The sequence below is a fragment of the Coenobita brevimanus genome, chromosome 55, assembly GCF_032717465.1.
Source record: "Coenobita brevimanus isolate Jiangsu-jjx chromosome 55, ASM3271746v2, whole genome shotgun sequence".
NCBI classification, from domain to species: domain Eukaryota; kingdom Metazoa; phylum Arthropoda; class Malacostraca; order Decapoda; family Coenobitidae; genus Coenobita; species Coenobita brevimanus.
The window spans coordinates 37,201,122-37,223,222 of record NC_137008.1 but is presented as its reverse complement, the minus strand read 5'-3'; the positions used below and the strand labels follow the sequence as shown (position 1 = coordinate 37,223,222).

At 42.9% G+C, this 22,101-nt stretch overlaps 1 protein-coding gene across 5 annotated transcripts in view; it reads left to right on the top strand.

Annotated features, from left to right (window-relative positions):
* The window catches only part of LOC145401373 (uncharacterized), a 253,052-nt gene that overhangs the window by 153,536 nt on the left and 77,415 nt on the right, over nt 1-22,101 (top strand). The window lies entirely within an intron of this gene.

Here is a 22,101-nt window from a genome sequence, read left to right as displayed (position 1 = left end):
TGAAATGTGAATAGCCATATTTCATTTTCATAATTTTAGTGAGTGATAGAAATGAATATGTATGGCACTAAATTCGTAGTAAATGTATATGGATTAAGTGTGTCTACAGTGTTTAAGAATCAAGAGTTTGTATTAAATGTGAATTGTGTAAGTATTAAATGTGTGTATTAGTGTGTGTGTAGTATGTATGCTCTAGGTGTGTATCAAGTGTGTATTTTAAGTATATATATTCATTAAATTCGTATATGAAATGTGTATTAAGTGTGTAAGTGTTGTGACTGGTGTGTGTTGGGGCAGGAGGATCCTCCATAAAGTCATCAAAACCCCTGACTTCATCTGGTCAACTGTTCCTCCATTCAGACTCACTCGACTGTGCTCAAATCAGCCCATTCTGTTGGCTTAGGGGGTTGCCGGCGAGTCCTTTCCCCCGCCCTGCCTTTCCCGAGCCCTTTGTCACCCTTTAGAGCTGCCCTTTATACTCAAGTTATTATCCTCTGATGCAGCCAGACTCATCTCTCATTCTAGGACTCATGGAAATTCTCATATACACATACATTTCAGCTTTCTTTGTAATACTCACCTTAGTTTTCGTTCCAATATTTTGCCTCACTCAGATCCTATTATAATACTTCAGACTTCTTTGTAATTTTCTTTCAGTCACTCATTCAAACATTTTCTCTATATATCTTTTTAATAATCACTGTCTCTTATTCTAACACTCATCTATCTCTCACTTATCACTTGCCGTCCCATTTTAACGCCTAACACTCTATCCCTCGTTCTAACACTTAATCCATTCACATTTTAACGCTCATTCAAACTCCTGTTCTAGCACTCACTCCATCTGTCATTTTAACATTTACCCTGTCTCTCACTTTACCACGAAAGTAGCTTCCACCCTAGTCCTGGTCATTTTTCTTGCTACCACAGCACACCACACTATACCACACCACACCACACCACACACTACACCTCACCACACCACACCTCACCACACCACACCTCATCAGCAGTGAATTCAGGCAACCGCCTCAGCTTCATTTTTAATCCTAACACTCCATCTCTCATCCTAAAACTAACCTGATCTCTCACCCAATCTTCACCGTCATTGTCACCCCAGTAACCATTCCAGCCCCTCACCCCAACCTTGTCCCTCACAACTCACCCAAAGCCTCACACCAACTCTCATTCCAGACCTTCAATACTACCTTCAAGCAAAGTTTCTTTTCTGTTCAAAGTCCTCGCCCCAAAGACTATTGTGTCCCACACCTAAATATGTTATGCAGAGCTCACCCAAATATTTTCCCCAGGTGTCACTAGGTTTATGATGGTAAAAGCAATGACAACGTCCGTGTCAGACACAAGACCAATCTGATACCGATCTGTCGAATATCTTGCCCTTCATACGTCATGAATTAAAGGCAGTGTAGAAACTGTAAGGGGATATTCTAGGTGTTCCTGTGTGACACACTAGTTGGATACAGGGAGAACCATTGAAGTGCGTCCCGTCGAGAGGCTCAGTAGACACCTCACAATGGAAGGCCATTTACAGAGAGGCAAAGCACGGCCAGATCCTTTTATCGAGACGCCTCCCAAAGTCCTGTCCTTCCTCGCCCCCTCTGCAGATTATTTACTTTTCCATTTACCTCTGATACACCGTGGCATGACTGGGCCTTTGCTGCTCACCAGGACAGCACCGGACTCGCGTATCCTACCTAAGCAACCTGCGCAAAAACGATTACTTAAATTAGCTGGAGTCGACTTGATGACAAGTACTTTATGTTGTGTAAAAAATACATATTTTAAGTTTATAAATAAAAATATAATCTATAAAACATAGCTCAATGCACCTCGCATTACCTGCTAGTTATATAATCAACGGATCTGATGGCAAAGGGCTGTAGCAAATCTCAGAGGAGTAAGTAAGCTGGGTTTAAGTCAGTCAACTCGGTAGTAATGGATTATCTGCGCGTTGTATGATTTTTTTTTAAATTGAATCAGATATAAAGTGAAGGTTAGGAGACAGACAGAGCTGATCTAAAAACGTTGCTGCAATGTATAGTCTAGATCATTTTTACTTTTGCCATTTCCTTTTCCTGATCTAGACTCTACCATTCCTCTGAAATAGCTGGGAAATTGGATGATGATGATAATGGCGATGGTAGAGATTGTGATGGTGGTGATACAGAATATGGGAACTCATCCTCTAGTAGAGTCTAGTTCATGCACAGCAAGTTAGGTTTACGTGTTTCCGAAAAAGGTTTACCTATACTCTGTATTTGGAAGCTTAGCACAAAGACTACTAAAACAGAGGGCGGACTGGAATGAAACAACCTAGCAATCAATTGGCCAAACCGGGGAAAAAAAAAATGTCATCTAGTGGAATGGCACAAAGTGATGGTGAGTGAAATAATGATGGCGGTGATGGTGGTGGTAGTGGTAGCGGTGAAGTAATGAGAATGAAGATTTGGACGATAATGGTGACAGTGTTGATACTAATCAGCATGATGACGATGACAACGATTATAAGACGATGAGAATGTAGAACGTGATTATGATGGTAACGGCGACGGTGGTACTGGTAACCGTGATAACAATAGTCAGGACGACGGTGATGGCGATGCTGGTGCTTCCCCCAAAATATACAGTCTGCACCAGTTACGATCTGGACAAAAAACCATGACGAACCAAATCCCTCACACGACATTCCCCACACCGTCCCTCCCTCTCCTGCACCTGCCCGCCCGTCTCTGCAGCCTCCCATTACCTGTGCGATCGCCGAGCGGGGGTTGTCCTCTGTAGGCAGGACAATTACTGGAATTAATTACTCATTTCTTAGTGCGGAGCCAAGATATTCCGCGCGGTGCCTTTTGGTGAGGGGGAGGCTCGGGGCAGAAGAGTGGTATCCGTCAAGCTTGGTTAGGTCCACGCCAGTGCTGGACATACGGTAGGTGAAAGGCCTTAACTTACGGTCACCTCAGGCCCTGGTACACCTGCACCCCCTACACCCCTCGCCGCCTTTGAACCTCCTGCTTGCCATGCCGCCGCCGGGTCGAAGCGGTACAGGGCGGAATACGAAACACCCGCGCCCTTACCCCTTGCTGTATAGTCAGTCGGCCGGCGGAAACCACATCGGCCAGACCAGAGTTTATACTGGTAGTCCTTATAAAACACACACACACATACACACACACACACAACTACCAATGCTCTCTCTCTCTCTCTCTCTCTCTCCGTTTGTATTAATATAACAGCAAGAAATCATGAATTCTTGAAATGGTTCTTCCATCCAGAGCGGAAGAAGAGAATACAGAAATTGATCTTAGAGAGAGAGAGAGAGAGATAAGGTGCTAGAGTCATGGGAAGAGGGATCGTAGTAAGGAGAGAAACCCCTGAAGTATTTTTGTCGACATCACCCCTCATAGGAAGCGGCGTCGGACAACAAGCAAACTTGTGGAACTATTACACGCTCTGTCTCATGGCATGCATAACTGGGGATGCGAACATGTGTACAGGGAAGTCCTCATTTATGTCCGACAGTCATTTGTGAAACACATGACGTCGGTGAACCGTATCATCATTGGCACAGGACATTTCGCATCGTGTCTCCCTTGGCGATTTGCTCTGCATATTACACTTCAGGTTTTTTTTACACGTTATTATATCCTTATAGAGTAGGCACAGTTTGCATCATGAACATTCTGGAAGACATTAATGAGTGTTAATAAAAACCCATAGGGGGAGTGTTAAGAAACTTCCAAACCAATGGGAATATAGTTCGACCACGTAGTACGCTTACATTTGACACTACTGTACCTCATTCATGAAGACTCGATGTAACACGGCATGCAGGCTAACAGGAGTGGTTAATACTCTAATCTGTAGTCAACCCCATCATTGTCGTCTACAAAGGAACTCTAGTTTCTGACGGTCATGTGTGAATCCCGTGATGAGAGTAAAAAATCTCACTCCTCTCTGCATCGCCCACGTGGCATGCAGGCTAATTACATCTCATACTCCCAGGTGCTCCATAAATGATCCTCAGAAATTGTGGGCACATCTACACATCCTCACATCCTGGCTACCTCAGTTTTAAGAATACGCCCCTTAAGACAATCCCGCCGTGGTTATCCCCAGCACGTCCTGTTATTATGCCGGTGGCGGGGCGTGTGCTCGGAATCGGTGAGATATCTATGAATCTCTGCCTTACCATGAAAGAAGCAGGATGTAGCGCAGGCTACAGGACGAGATTCCTAAACTGACTTACGATCGTTTCCTTTGCCGTAACTAAAATTAACTAAAGTACTTCCGATCATTTTCCCGCTCCCCCCCCCCTCCTTTAATGGACACGAGGCGTGGGAAGATTTTGTTCCCCTTTCTTTGTTTCTTGACGAAATGTTTCTTTTTCACGATTTGTTTTAAAAGAACAGCAAGGGACATGCATCTTGTGCAGTTCTGTGCCTTCGTTTCTTTGTCATTCTAATGATAACATTCATCTCCTAACCAAGATTTATTTTTACATTACCACTGAGAAACATAAACAGATTCTGCGCTGTCGTTTCCTGGACCTTCTACAACTTTATTAAATTAACGTAGCAACTTTTCAGAACTGAATATTATAATGTCAACTCCCTTGTAAATTACAGTCAGCCAAGTTCACATATTTTCGATTATTTTATTTGTTCATCGAACCAGCTAATATGTAGAATGTGCTGGGCCACTCCCACTTCCACCCAGTTATCCTGATTTTGGGTTGACGGGTGGTCCAGCCAGGTGAGATAAACAAGTGCGATGCTCACAGTGAACACCGTTTCAACATGTGGACCTTATACCTCACCTCAGCTTATTAAATGGAGATACGAACTAGGATGATGATGATGATGATGATGATATTCAATCAGTTTACGGCACTGTGAAATCTGAACATGGTGTAGATGTTTGTCATGGCTTACTGACTTAACACAGCCGTCGTGATGGTTGCTGTGTGTGTGTGTATGTGTGTGTGTGTGTGTGTGTGTGTGTGTGTGTGTGTGTGTGTGTGTGTGTGTGTGTGTGTGTGTGTGTGTTAAAGCACGGAGGAATGTGTTTGGCGTATGTATGCGTATTTAAACATTAAGGCTTGCTTTGGCATGTCTGCTCATACGAGGCTGCTGTGTTATGTACCTTGTGTGTGTGTGTGTGTGTGTGTGTGTGTGTGTGTGTGTGTGTGTGTGTGTGTGTGTGTTGCCTGGAGTGTCAGCTGTGTCAGTGAGGCGGCGGGTGAAGTGAGAGGGTGGGACTTGTGGTAGTGGCGTGGGCGGGGTGCAGTGTTGTGTGGTGGGAAGGCGGAGTGGGTGTTGTGGAGGTGGTGGGCGTGCGTTGGTGTGGTGTGGTGGGCGGGTGCTGGGCACAGCACAGGAAGGCCAAGAAAGGATGTGGGAGGGGTGGTGAAGCGTGACCCCGCCCACTGGCTGCGGGGGGCGACGGCGCGCGTCTGGTGGCAGCGTGGGAGCGGAGGGCGACGGGGGCGGGGTGGCACAGTGCCACGGGCTCGGCGGCAAGAGCCACTGCTGCTCCACGTTGCCATGGCGACGTGCTGGGGGGCCGCGCGGCGACACTTGACTCCCGCCCCGGGCGGTCACGTGGCGTGACGTCACAATTCAGGAGCCAATGGTGAGTGAGACAGGGTGGGGTGGGCGGGGCCACGGTTCACGCGTCACGTCCATTGGTTCTCGCCGCTCCCGCCAGCCACACTCAATTATCGTGGCCGAGTCGCCCAACACGGACTGGAAACCGTGATTTAAGATATTCAAATAAGTTGGTCAAGTTTGACTAGTGCTAAGAGTGCGAGGCGGTGTGAGCTCGGGCAGGCGACGTGAAGGTCAGTGTGGCCGCTACCGTACCCGCTACCCAACCCCGCCCCGCCCCGCCCCGCCCCGTGGTCTGCCCCGCCAGCGCCCGGCCCGGCCTGTCAGTGCCGCCCCTGCCGCGGTAGAGTTCTTTGGTTCTTCGTGCTCGCCTCCAGCGTGCTCGCCAGTCTGCCTCGCTGCCCTGGCCGCCACCGCGACCGCCACGCTGGACCACTCCAACCTGGGCCTGTTCGGGCTGCGGCCCTCAGCGGCCGCCATGGACCTCACCGCCGCCTACCGCTACAACCACAACATGATGGAGTACTACACCTGTAAGACACTCATTATCGTAGTGCTCGATTCTGCTGACCAGACTTCACTCACACAAATAGTAAAGTAGTAAGGCGTTTTGTAATGTGTCGTGCTTCAGTGTGTTGTGTCTGTATCTGTGTTTGTGTGGCAGGGAATAGCATTATCATTGCATTAGCCACGACGCGATGGGATACTTAACCTGTAAATCACTGATTTTAGTGGTACTACTGCTCACGCAGACGAAGATACAGTAACGTGTTGTCGCTGTGCCCTGGTTTGAAATGGTTTGACATGTGCTTACTGATGTATATTCCAAAAACTAATATCTCAAAGAAAGAAGACGAACCTATCAATTCCTGAAGTCATAAATGAAACATGTGACAAAGGCAGAAAGGAGTTTGTCCTCTGTATATGTAGATGACCGTTCTTCCTAAGGTGAAATATAAACTAGCCCCATCTTATCTTAACAGGTGTACTTATAAGCGTCAGAATCCGGGGACTTGCCTTCTCAACCCTTGCAGTTTTAATGATAGGATCTCGTGTACTGGTCTTTTAGGAAATTGCTATACTCTTTCACCAGCCTTTAACTAATACAGTACAGGGGTATGTGTAGATGTTTATGAAAATGAAGGCAGGTTCTTATTAATAGTCGAATAGGAAAGATAGAAATGAACTTTATTTTTGTTTTGTCTGGACGCTGATTATAACAAACAGACCTACGATTAATTATCGATTGTATCCAAGGGTTATTTCTGCAGGAAGAATAAGGGAAGGAGAGAGCATATCTTCCCTTGCCATTCGTTCTGTTCCTGCAATAGCCATTCTTAATTACCGGGGAGAAATTATCGTCAGGAAAGATAAGGGAGGCAGAGTGCAAAATCTTCCCATGTCTTGTTCCTCCAAAAACATATCTTTTACAAAACGGAAATTATCATCGAGAAGGACAAGGAATAAAGGTGCAGACTATTCCTATGAAACTAAATATAATTATGAAAGAAGAATGTTTTTTTTTCTGTAAATCAGCCCTGTGTTTTAAATCCCACCCAGTTTATTCACACCATATATTAGTGCGCAGTGGGATGATGATGATGATGATGATGATGATATCACACTGAACCAGTCACAAGTAAGTATTAGAGGACATTTTCTATAGTATACAGTGGCTGGCAGTCCTATCAGCGAACTCTGTCATTCATTGTCTTTCATTTAGGAGAAAAATCCACATCATAATATGTAAGAAAGTCCACGAGCTGAACAGGGTCCAAGTCTGGGCGAAACTGTTGCATCCTCACAATAAACACAGTTATTGAATGTGGGGATAATTCTTCCATTTGAACAGATTTTGGTCTTGAAATCAAGACGTTATTATGTGCTTCAGTAAAGTAGCGATGACCCATTATATGTATTTAATATTATACTAATGTGAATCACAGCACACGGATAGGCTAACCTTATGTAAGAACAAATTAATCCCCTTGTATTACCATGTTGCTTTTTGTATATCAGAAGCGCATGAAACTTCTGTATTCCCATTTTAGTATTGGGAGGAGGAGTCCCGGCCCTTTCCACCACATTTAGTATGAGAAATAAGTTTAAGATGATGATGAAAAGAACATGCTCGTAATGAGCGCATACAGTTTCCCCCGTAACAACTATTGCTCTAAGTGCCCAGTGGTTGACGTAGGTACAATGCAAGTAATTTCCTGATCATTATTACAACGCTTGTTTGTGTGTAAGATGCTACATATATATATATATATATATATATATATATATATATATATATATATATATATATATATATATATATATATATATATATATTCTGCATTTCAACCAATGTATGTGTGTGTGTGTGTGTGTGTGTGTGTGTGTGTGTGTGTGTGTGTGTGTGTGTGTGTGTGTATGTAATCGGTAATATTCACAGTACAGTATGAAATCATAGTCACTTCAGTACCATATCGTCATTATCTGTTTGATGTTTGCTACTGCCAGAAGTACGAAAACTATTCATATTACTGAAGTAAATGTACACTGGAGCCAATTGCTGGTGTAGTGCATAGCCGTGTGAGGGTAAGGTGGTGACAGCGGAAAGCTGTGTCCGGTCGTGCTGTCTGCTTGTCATTTTGAACACCTTTACAACGAAAGCGTTAGTGATGAGTATGGATCATTATTCCTGGTCACTCTGTTGATAGCTGTTTTGCTTCGATGTTTGTCTATTTTCTGAATCCTATGATAGTCGGCTTTGGGTTAATATAATAATTTTTTTTAAGATCCATTAGAATTATTCCGATGTGGAAGCCTCATATGTATGCGAAGTAGCCTAGTAAGAAAGGGCTGTTGGTGTAAAGAGAGCTTTTTTTTTTTTTTTTTTTTTTTTAGAGCAATAATTGTACGGAAGACAAGAAAAAGAAACGCTATACTGTTATCGACTTAGTAATCTAAATATTTGTTCACTGATATAGCTAAACATACAAAGGCGGCCATGAATTCAAGCCTTTATTATTCCAGCATAAATCAATGAAGATAAAGGAAGATTAACCTCAGACGACAAGAACCTACTCCTAAGCTAACCAAAATAAATTGGCGGTAGCAAGATAAAGGTATACAGTAGACCAGACTTGTATCGCCGTCACATCGTTAAACTGTAAGCTACTGCTCTTTACAATTACGGGTGTAGAGGAAAGAAAAAAGTTTCATCATTACTTACAGGATCAGTGATACTGGGCCTCGACCATGTTTCATCCACGTGTATCGACTTGTCTCAGAAGTATAATCATTCAGGGTATCAGATTATTTTACCGTAATGAATTATTATTATTATCATCATCATCATCATCATCATCATCTTCAACATTTCCCACTAATACATGAGATGTGCATCCAGAAACACGATCAAAATTGTACATTAACAGACCTATCGAGAGCGTGCCGAATGAAATTAGCAAATATTGTATGGCTATTATGTATAGTATGCATTATAGAAAATAATACATTATTGAAACAGAACTAACAGTACAGTACGTCACAAAGTGTCTTCATATTCAGAATAGGAGTTAATGTCATCATGGTACGAATGAACTTTTCCAGTGAAAGAGAATCAATCTGCCTCATCAATGGAGTGCCTTCATGTGCATGGTTTAAACCTTACTACATCCATGCACTTTTGTGTAAAGATGGCTAGAACACCCTTTGTTGGGTAGCTTTTTTTTTTTTTTTTTTTTTTTTATAAATCATGCTATTTACTTGCCCACAGAAAGACCGCCCGTAGCGCGTAGCATAGAGACATGGAAAATACCCGTAGGCTATGACACACAGCCATCGCTTTATAAATACAGGTTCCTGTTTCAGTTCTAGCGCGAACAGATTGCGAAACACCATATACCATACATATATATCACTGAGTCACAGCTGTCCATGAGATATTAGTAATGTGCTCAGCTCACCATATCATATTTTGCCTGGTGATGTGGATGGATAATCGTGATTATCGCTTACTAAATTTATCGGTTTCATAGTTCATTTAATCATTGAATTTATTTAAAATCTCGTACGTATTTAGGAAGGTTACAATGTGCTGATAATGCTTAGTTAAAATTGTCTGGGGGGAGCTGAAATTATTATAATGTCCCCGTAATGAAGTTGAGCTTTAATTGAGTACCTTAACTCTGTGTGTGTGTGGGGGGGGGCCTCCCCTGAGTTTTATGTTGAGATTGACACTGGATAATTTTGTACAGCATGTGAGACATCGAAGCAGTCATGGTATTAGAAAGAAAAAGTGTCGATTAATTTTCTGTTACGGACACATTTGTCTTTTTCAGTCAGGCTGACACCAGTCGATTTTATCTACCTGAGAGAAATCTTTGCAATTAAAAAGTTAACCCTTCACCACGATGACGTCTTTTATATTTTTTTTATATCCAGATTTTTTTTTTTTTTTACATCCAGACCATTCTTTATATTATTTTCTCTACCCAGATCATTTTAATCAGCTTAGAAGAGATTTTCAAACAGAAGAAGTTAGACACAACTTTCATAGGCCGCTTTACTACCGGAGGTCTCTTCTTCAGCTGAAAAAAATAATCAGGTTGGCAGTGAAAATAAATTTTAAATAACTTCCTCTGTTTGTAGAGGCTAAGGACTATCTGTATTAACTCCTTCCCTGCCACGGTTGCATTTCGTTATATTTTATTAATCATTTAGCATGGACGCACTTCGGACCTCAGTTAAGCGTTCGCTGCCGTGGACGCATTTCAGATTTCAGTATATCAATCAGACAGTTTTGTTTAACCGAGAGAAATCGTAGCAACCCTACTGAATCACTATAACCGTAAGTCAAGTGTGTTGGAATGGATTAGTCCGGTGGAGCGCAAATCCAGCATTACCGGTATCTGGCAATTTATCAAGCTAACTCCACACTTTTTTTTTTTTCCCAGATGAGAGAATTTCTGTCAGTCATAGGGATTGTTAAATAAGTAAATCGGCGAATAGGATTGAACGCGTGTGACAGTGAGAAGGAGAGTGGCAGAGGTGGGATGCAGGGTACAGGGGAGGAAGGCGGTGAGAGGAAGGGGCTAATGGAAGAGTACAGGGGGTGGGTGTTGCAGGGGCAATAAGCAGGGAATTAAGGTGTCAGGGTACAAGGGTTGGGGTTGGCAGGGGCGGGAGTGGGATGAGGGAGCCAGCTTGCTAATGGACACCTAATTGTTTGTCCATGCTGGATGCTGTAACGGCCGATGTGTTCTCACAGCATCAGCTCACATAGTCTCTATGGATTGTGCTCTAGTGGCCCTAAGACGATCCCTGGCACGTCCTCCTTACCGCTTATATCTGCATGTTAAACAGTTAGTATTCTCTTATATGCTACTTGAACACAAACGGTGTCGATATTAAACAGGTATATACAGTATACCTATTAACACACATACACACACACACACACACACACACACACACACACACACACACACACACACACACACTAATATATATATATGTAAGGAGAAAGCGGGAGAGGGTGGGGAAACTTGTTTGTAGGTGGTTGTGCTCGGGAGATGGAGTAATTGGGTGTGGCGTTAATGGGGCACTCAGAGCGATAAAACTGTTACCCGCACCATGGTGGTCGGCATGGCAGATCAGTGTTTGCCCTGCCTCAAGCACGCACACTTGTTACTCACCACCACTGTCAGTCAATCAGTAAGTCAATCAGAGTTGCTGCCGTGTGGATGGACATTTAATGAGCAGACAAAAAGGTCGGTTTAAACCAGTTCACTTGGATGGGGGAATAAATATGCGCAAAACTAGTCAGCTTAAATAGAAACAGTCAGATCGGGAAGAAAAACAGTCAAGTGACTGAGCTCAGGTAAAAAAAAAAAAAAAAAAAAAAAAAGGTGAACTCATATAGAAACTGAAAACGTCGATTCAATAACTGCTGCACTGGTAAATAGTCGGCTCGGCCAGAAAACAGTCACTTCATTTAAAAAGAACGTCAGCTCAGACAGAAATGTAGCCAGTTCAGTAAACCGGCAGCTCGAGCAGAAAGTCAGACATCTCGGACAGGACAGCAGTCAACCTGGACGGTATAAAAGTTAGCAAGGGGAGAAAGTTAATAAAAAAAATAGACGGGGGGGGGGGAAATTATTTATTAACCTGCTCAGTACCAGAAGACTAACCTCAAGATCAATAAAAATAATTTATTTGGTAGTCATTATGATTCAGAAAGACTCACTGGACTGTAGGAGATAATAGGAGTGGTGTCTGGCAGTGAAGGTGTTGAAAAGTCTACATAATAACTCCTTCAATAGGATGAAGTTAGTTTTTTATGTTTCAGTGTTACGATCACCAGATGAATATATTTTGCGTAGGAGAACACCCTGGAGGTGAAGAGGTTAATTAGGATCATATGCATCTCATTCAGCTCGAAAATTCTTGCCCAGTCTGAACAGAATCATGTGGTGGCAGCGAGAATAAAGCTGAGGTACTCGGACTGAATTGCAAAACTCCTTAGGAATCCGTCTTAGTCACGCCCGGCCGACCCGCAAACCATTCGTCGCAGTGACAAATCCCCCTACCTGCGATTAATCCTACGGCCGTGATCGTGTGACCTGAGTTAATCCCTTGAATACCATGATTTCATTCGTGCTTCCACCAGGCGATCTTATCTGGCTAACTTTTGGGATGGGAGGTGTTAGCTACAGTCTTCCTTATCCTGTTCAGTGATAGGGCAGTTTCCTAAGACATAATATCAGTTGGTAGGGGAAAAAATAATGTTCTCGTAGTGAAGGAGTTAATCTCGCCATGTTCTCAAATCCAGACCACGTAGATCGAGCCCCGGAGTTGGACACCATCACCATCATCATCGCTTTGGTTCTGAGCTGTTAATTGCCCTTCCCTCGAGAGGTTCAGTCAAGCGGCACCTACCAACTAGCCGGCAGTAACCCCTTTACTGCCATGAACCTTTCTTTTAACTGGCGGAATTATACCTGTATATGGAGAGGTTGTTTAATTTTTTGTGGATATAATCCCTCCCCTTAAAAAGTTCGCTCGGCTGTGATCAAAACTCATTCTTTTATTCTAGTCTCACTACCCTCAGACGATTCCATTCAACTTAGGCAGTTCTTTTCATCAAGGACAATCAATAAGAAAGGAGTGAATATCTAAAATCGAGTTGTGTCGTCGTAAAGGCAATAACGACGACTTTTTTGTTATGTACTTACCAGCGTCAGGGGATTTTATTACGGAAATAGTAATGAACTAAACCAACAAATTGAAAAGAGTGTACCCGAACAGACTAGCCCATGAACCCTTTTGTTATCTTATTTCACACATCTTTCAGTGCTTATGTGAATGAAATGCATTGTCATACTAATACCTGCGTTGACTGTGACGATATAATAGCTACACACTAACACAATAGAGGATACAACAGTTTGTTTCCCATGCCGGCCTAAACATCTGGATTCCCACATTAAACACAAGCTCAGCTCTGTTAAACAAATTTATCCATGAACAATTTCCTATGTATTAGCTTAATCACTGACAACGGAAAGAAATCAACTGTGTGTAAATTATAGGTAAACCAACTTACTGCCTGTGACAAGAAAAGTGAATACATCATTTGTTATTATCATCTCAAGGTTCATCGAATTAACAACAGATAGGAAAAGCTCAACCAGTTTTATAAAATATCCAGTATCGTAATATGTCAAAACTAAAGGATAGTTTAACCCAGAGATCACCTCACCATAGAGAGACCGGAGTTAAAAATGTAAATACTGTGTACAGTCAGCAACAGAAGTATCTACCCATAAATTTATGACTCTGAACGTGGGCGATGTTACTTGTTTCAGTGTCTAGTAAGTCAAATAAACAAGCTTGTACATTCACTCATGCTGTATTATATAACGTCAGTAGGCGACGTAATAGCCAATAACACTAAAGGACATACAAACAGACACCAAAGGGTTCAAAAACATCTTGGTAGTGTTTCAAGGGTCGCACTGTGCCTCTTCATAGACTGCACAAGATAAATTCTGGGAGAATAAAAAGTGTGTGGGATCAGTGGTGGAGTGCGGTGTGTAGTGGTGGGGGATATTACACAGACCTTGGTGGTGGTGGTGTAGTGGTTTGTGGTCCCCGTGGCGGCCACCCAATCAGCGTGTGTGGGGGGTTGAATGTGGTGTCTGTGTACAAATATCTGTTGGCAGTACGCACCTGTCCACTCTAAGCAGGCCATGTCCACGGCTTCGCTCTGTCCACGTCTCTCATCAGTATTTGCTGTGGTTTGGAAGCATAATGTAGGTAGTCTCATTTTTGCCTATTCATATTCACTTCTCACTCTGTCATTCATTAAAGTACGTCTCATCCTCTTCCCTGTCTGTCCATCTTCTGTCTGTTAATATATTTGTGAACATACAGTATACTGCATATAAGAATTTGTGTTACCTACCTGTTTATCTATTTGTTTTTTCATGCACGTATCTATTCATCTGTCTGCTTCATTCCTTGTCAAAATATCTATCCAACGATCTATCTCTGCTCCACTATCTTATTCTGATACTGGCCCTACACATCGAATGTCAGTAATGAGGCCGGACCACCTCACTGGGACTATGGTGTTCGTGTGATCTCTCTCTCTCTCTCTCTCTCTCTCTCTCTCTCTCTCTCTCTCTCTCTCTCTCTCTCTCTCAGGTGTGATTATGGTGGCACGTGTGACCTGTTGATCTGGATGATGGGGTGTTCAGGGGTGAGACTTACAGCTCCTGGTCACGCAAGCTCTCACTCCACGCATTCCTTCTCACATCACCGCATATTCGCCTCATCATTCGCATTATTTTTTCGCATCTCTTTCTGATTATTTTTACATCGATCCCATACTCTTTTTTTCTCATTTTTCTTACATTTTTTACATCTTGCTCGTATTTTTTTTTTTACATCTTCCTCTTAGTTTTGTTTCTTATATCGCTGTACATTTCACACACACACACACACACACACACACACACACACACACACACACACACACACACACACACACACACACACACACACACACACACACACACACACACACACACACACACATGCACTATATCACAGTCACCGAAAAAAAAAAAAATCACACTTCACATCGCATATCCCCTCAAGTCTGTCATAACCTCACACTTCGATCACCCTGCACCTGACCCAGTTTCACACCTCACCTCACACAGCCTTACACACTCCTCCTCAGATCACGCAGCACCTCAGACACAAAGCCTCCGCCAACCTCACACCTCTCACATGACACTTGACACCTCAGCTTAGACACGGCCTCCTGCAACACAGAGCTTTTCATCGGATTACATGGAAAAGCATGTAGGAGCTGCGTATTGAGTTGAAGCAGGCTGGTTGAGTGAAAAGTCAGGAGACAGAGAGAGAGAGAGAGAGAGAGAGAGAGGGGGGGGGATAACCCAAGAACAAGTGGGACACGCAAATAATATACTAAATAAAATTTATACCATATCTATCTATCTGTCTTTATTTATCTATCTAGGAGAATCGGTAGAGAAGCGGCCTGCAGTCTTAATGGACTCAGGTTCGAATCCCGGCTGGGGCAGGGAACATTTTAAGGATTTTAATATATTAAAAACAGCAGACTTTTCTGATCTACCAGACGACCCGCCGACATGTCATAAAAGTACCCCCGCTAATACCAGTACACCATTCCTTTATGAGACAACCCTAGCATGTATTCAATATGGATGATGGGTGTTAGCGCCGAAATGGTGACATGTGGAGATACAGGAGGACTACTCGGCCTTAGGAGTAGACCCTGAAGCCTTTGTCCAGATAGGTCCTGAAGCCTTTGCCCAGAGTCGGACACGTATATATATATATATATATATATATATATATATATATATATATATATATATATATATATATATATATATACAAGAGAGAGCGAGTGAGCCATTTGTCGAAAGGTGGATAGATAGTTTGTTTCAACCAATTAATTTTAGTTCTGAGTTAATTGTGCTTTAATCTGTTCCACTGCAAGCGCTGACTCTGTTGTGATTGACCAGACTGAATGAATTGTTTATACGCTACCTATAGTGGTATTTTGCCCCTGTAGCTTTACCTACATGCTTCATAAACATACATACATACATATATACATAAATACATACATTCACGCTTGCAATATAGGTATACAGATACACTTATGTATCCAGCCGCCTGGTTGCCAGTCGCTATGTATTATTTGCGCACACCCATACTCCCTCCCTTTCTCTCACACAGACACATATTCTCTCTCTCTCTCTCTCTCTCTCTCTCTCTCTCTCTCTCTCTCTCTCTCTCTCTCTCTCCCAAACCCCGTCCCACACATACAAGCAACAATTACCGAACTAAAAATTAAATCCGAACTGCGTATATGCGAGATTTTTTACTCCACTTTTTTTTCGGCCCCCTCTCTGTAAAAGCCATATAGCGCCGAATGAAACGAAGTGCCTGTTAGCGAGACAACCAATCCTGGAGTTTATCATGCAAGCAGTGTTTACCAAAAAAGTGCCGGGATGCCGAACTGGTAGGAACGAACGCACTAGGGGGTGGGAGTGTGGGGCAGGTTTGTTGTTTTTTGGGTGATTTCGGTACGAGTCGGTTTCGCATTTTTTATTTATTTATGATTGGCTGTTGATTTCGGTACGGGTCGGGTTCGTATTTTTATTTACTTATATTATTTTTTGCATGATAATGGTGCATGAACTTTTTTTTAGTGTGTATGTGCATTTGTATTAGTGGCTATTTATTTTTATTTTTAAAGTAATAATTGTGCATGGATCTGAGGTGAAATCAGTGTGTGTGTGTGTGTGTGTGTATATATATATATATATATATATATATATATATATATATATATATATGTGTGTGTGTGTGTGTGTGTGTGTGTGTGTATATATATATATATATATATATATATATATATATATATATATATATATATATATATATATATATATATATATGTGTGTGTGTGTGTGTGTGTGTGTGTAGAGGTGCGTGAGTGCGCGTGTGCGCGCATGCATGTATGTGTGTTTGCATAGTTCCTACTGATAACAATTGAATAATGTATCCTTTTTATGGCTATATGTACTTCGCATCCTGGTATTTTGTATTTTCATCGTATCCAGCCACTGTTGAATTTTTGTAAAATGTATCCTGTGTTCCATTGGAACTCATTTTCTCCATTATTACTTTTACATAGCAGTGTTGCATGTTAACCAAAATTATGGTTAAGATTATGTGCCCAACTTCACATTGTCGTTGGAAAAAAAAAAAAAAAACTAATACGAGCGCAGATAGTCAAGATGAAGTCAAGTTAAAGGCAACAAATTTATTTAAGAGGAAGATAAGTCCAAATATATCCTGGCTTTTGCTTGACTTTTGATCATGGCTTTCAGTCTGTAAACACTTCGTACGTCGTGTCATGTGTGTGCCTAATTGATATACAGTGTATATATATATATATATATATATATATATATATATATATATATATATATATATATATATATATATATATATATATATAGATAGATAGATAGATAGATAGATAGATAGATAGACTCGACAGAGAAACACGATAGTCACATATTTTGCCCTTTCAGCGGAATCACCTGTAACTCTGAAACTCGAACGCAGGTCATGTGAATGGCAGGTTGAATTACAAGGTAATCATTATAATCACACAAAACACAGCATTACCTGGACACATATTCAGACACACGATTTTGGTGACGTATACGATAAAGTGGCTGTGTAGTATGGAAATGGGTTGATAGACAGAGCCATAGATTGAGATTTTTTCTTTTTCTCCAGGAAGTAGTTTTTCTTAATCATGTGCCAGTATCTTGAAGTGCGGTACAAAGATATTTTCAACTACCCGATCCCGACCCCTTTAGTCGCCAACCAGAACATGCTGAGAATACATGCCTAGTGTTCCCTCCCTCATCTTGTCCCCCCCGTCCCCACCTCGCCAGAGATACCCGGAACACCACACTTAATTAGAGATGGATAACTGATAGTTAATTAGAGATTGACGGATGTCAGGTACAGGTAGATAGATGGCAATTAAACAGAGACAGACAAGTGACAGTTAATTAGAGATATAAATGGATGACAGTTGAGCACAGTTAGAATGGTCGATAGCTGATTAGAGATGGGCAGATGACAGTTAATTAGGGCTAGATACGTATATCGACAGATGAGAGACAGGCAAATAACAGTTAATTAGAGAGACGACAGTTAGGCGGACACGGCTAGATGAACACTAGTATCCAAGCTTCATTCCATCCCACCCACGACCTTCACCTCACGACCTGCCTGTGTGGAAGCGACTGCCTTGGCACAATAATTAGGAGGCAGGTGATGTGAGGTGAGAGCAGGTGAGAGGCGCTCAGATCAGATGCGCTGCTGCTGGGTGCTGTTTGACACGGGGCACCTTGTAGAATTCTCGCTAGGCCTGTCTGTTGCTGTTTGGTATCTTTTGCTGTCTCCCGCATTCTGTTCCTGTCTGTCGTTCTCACTCACTCTTGTCTGCTGTCTGTCGCATTCTCTGTCTGTCTCTGTCAGTAATTAAGAGGTAAGTCGGTGGTACTTAGATCGTTGCCGGCTGCTATCATGAGCCCGTGGTAGAATTCTTACTAGAGTTGCCTCTTTTGTTCTGTTTCCTTCCTTTCGTTTTCTCTCGCTGTCTGCTGCTGTCGGTCACTTTCTGTCGCTTTCCGCAACGCTTACTGCAACTTTTTATCACAGTCTCACTTTCTGTCGTTGTCTCTCGCTTTCTGTTGCTGTCTGCTTCTTGGTATGTGTATTCCCTGGCCCTGTCTCACAAAACATTCCCTCTTCCGTGCCCCTTCAGTGCTTTTCTCCATCCAGTCCCCACCTTCTCCCCTATACAAAGGCCTACTCTGCCCACTTTATACTCTGTCCTTACATCCTCCGCCCTCTCCACCTCCTCCACTCTTCCCACATCCTCCACTTACTCCCTCTTGCTCTTTTCACTCTCTTACCTCTTCCATTTTCTCCTTTCTCGCCCCCCACCTTTTACATTCTCTCTCCTCTCGCCTCTTGCACTTTCAGCCTTCTCCACTCTCTCTCTCTTTCTCACCTCTTGCATTTTCCCCCTTCTCCACTCCCTTTCTCTCTCTCTTCGTGTACTCTCCCTATCCCCTCCAGTATCCAGCCTCTTACGCTTCGCCCTTTTCCACTCTGCTCCAACCCCTTGACTCTTTCCACCCCTGTTCTACACTCCTCCAACCCCTTGACTCTCCCCACCCCTGTTCTACACTCCTTCAGCCCCTTGACTCTCCCCACCCCAGTTATACACTCCGCCCCCTACCCTCTGTTGCTGCTCGTGTAATCACAGTGGTAACTTTGCGTCCTCTGGTGCCTCCAGCAGGACTACACCGATTAGGCATAACATATCAGCTCTCCTCTCCCAGCCGGACATACCATACCCGCGCAGGCATGGCACGCTCCTGCCAACCCATCCACTCCTACCTCACACCCATCCTCCTCCCAGTCTGTGCGTCATGTAATACAGGGAACTGAGCGATTAAGACACACGAGAGAGTCAGAGTGACGAAGGATAAATTACAAGTATGTGACAGCTTAAGTGTTAACACTTTCATAACTTGGACAGACGTCAAGCCCTTCTGTACGACGACATCTTTTTCGTACTGTTCTAGTTAACTTCAAGCTGCTTTGTTCACATCACGAGAGACTCCTCTGACTAATGAGGTAAGACTCCTTTGGGGCACATGTGCATTCCTCGGGCAAATTAACTATGTAGTTCAACGGTAGCTGGAATTAACTCTTGAAGTACCGGCATTACAGCCACTCTCAGGCTTACTAGTGATTTTTTTTTTTTTTTTTTTGTCACGAGAGAGTGACTGTTGGTGTTCAGTTCTTTTAAGTTTTGAATGAAGGTGAAAGCCAGTCGTGTACACAGAAGGAGATATGAGAGCGACAGTATGTTGTGTGTGATGTCTTGTATGTGGTGTTTGTATGTGTGGTGTGTGGCATTGTGAGGTGCTTGTGTCGTGTGTGTGGTGTGCGTGATGTTTGTCATGTGCCACAGTCCCGTGGTTACTCAATGGACGAATAATTTCAACATAAACTTTATTCGTTTTATCTTGAAGGTATCCATGAAGCAGTTTCGGTGTTACCTAGTGTGTCCGTAACGCCTTACTTCCCTCCACATAATTAATCTCTTGCTATCAAGAAGTCGTGTTCCTGAGATCGAAGCACAAGTAATATGGTGGTTGCAATACGAAATATCAGCCCTACCAACACCAACAAAGATGGCCATTCAGTGTAACTCCCTGAACTGTATTATCGTTGGTTAAGAGGCTTTCAAGTGTCTCCTTACAAGTTTATTTAATTGATTGATTGACTGACTGATTCCTTGAGAGAGAGAGAGAGAGAGAGAGAGAGAGAGAGACTCTCCCCTCAAACACTGATTCCCACGACCAAGTACATCATAATCCCATTTGGCTTCTCCCTCCCTCGTCTCTCACTCACTCTCTCTCTATCTCACTCTCTCCATTCGCTACGCTGAGGGAGGTAATGGGGATGAGAGAGAGAGAGAGAGAGAGAGACAGACAGACAGACAGACAGACAGACAGACAGAGACAGAGACAGAGACAGACAGACAGACAGACAGACAGACAGAGACAGAGAAATCAAGACAGAAAAAAATCACAACAAGAAAACAATCACACACGCAGAAACACCAACACACACAAAGACGCAATCGCCGCAAGAATCACCAAAACAAGTCACACACAAGTTTGTGTTCGTGCTGTGGCTAGTGAGTGCTTGATCTGCTAGTGAGTGTTGGAGTGTTGAAGATTACCATAGAGAGCACAAGGCAGTCTCTAACACCATTCTCTCCATTCGGCGAAGAGTTTTACGTATTTACATCCAGCTTTCCCATACCCGGGTACAGTCAGGGACAATAGTTTGCCTACGAGTATTATTCCACTGCGTCTGCGTCACACTTGGGACATGCCCCCCACTTTCCTCCCTGACGCGTCATATCAAAGAGAATCATCTGTGGGCAGAGAATTATACCAAGCCTTTCTCAACTCAGCGGTGTTAGCCAGAAGAGGAATTTAAGAAGTAGAAACAGATGAAATACTGGGCGAACTTTTGTCCCTGAATATGCATCTGTCATATACACATTCATATCTCACACTATGAGCATCTTTATCTCTTGGAAAAATTGAACCAGCATTTTAAAACTGTTAGAACAGGAAGGACACATTGATTAAGTAACTGCCTCTTCTGACATTAATGCAACTATTTATTCATCACGTAGTAAGTTACCTTAATACCCCCATCCCATTCCTATTGTTCGCAGGATTTCGTTATCTTGAACTGGACCTGTGCGATCATCCAGCGCTAGGTGTATGAGGAATGTGTATTGTTCATTACATTCTAGTTCATCTTCCATTACTACTTGAAACGACTGAGTATGTCTGGAAACATAACTTTTGTCGTCATTTCTTGCAGTTCCTCCCCTGATTCTGGAGTTTGAGGGTCCCACTTGGACCTTTTAAGTTACCTGAAGGGAGTCCATTTGAACAGTTCAGAAATCCGTGAAATCAAGGCACACCTCTTTCTCATTCTGTATATTTGTTTTTTACCTTTGTACACCCATCTCTCATTTTCATATATTCATCTCTCACTTAAGCTTAGATTTCTCTTTTGTGTGCATCTATGGCTATCCTTGCTTATGTAACTGTCTCCCACCAACATACCTCAGCCTCTAACTTTTTTATATTCATCTCTCACGTCGAAGCACCCACTGCTCATCCATAATTTACTGTCCTTACAAGCCATCTATATTAACTCTTCTGCTGGCAAAAAGACGTCATCATCATCATCATCATCAACATCCGAACCTCCTTTCCCACCCTAGGGCAGGGTGATGACTAACAACGTCCAGACAGCCCAAGTTTCCCCAGTTCAATGGGCCACGTTTCCATACGCTTATCATTCAAGCCCATGGAATCCTGGCTTCGTCAGATGGGGGAAAAAAAAAAAATCCCCACGTTCTGTAGCTTCACATATACCTATCTGGTAGAGTCAATCCGAACGCTGTCACGTTGAAAAGGGTGCCAAATCCCTTGTTATGAGCTTCTTCGCACAAAGTTCATCCAGCCAGCTCGGTGTTTTGTCAGCCCCTCAGCCTTACCAACTTCCATACCTCTTTCCCGCACACACTCATCCACCACATCCCTCCAGCTTCTTCTTGGCTTACCTCGCCTCCTCCCTCCTTCAAATTCGCTCAGAGATATCTTTTTCACCACTCATTTGTCATCCATTCTCTCCTCATGACCAAACCATCTCAGTACACTCTCTTCGATTCTGGTGTTCACAGACATCCTCAGAACGACGTCATGTAAAATAT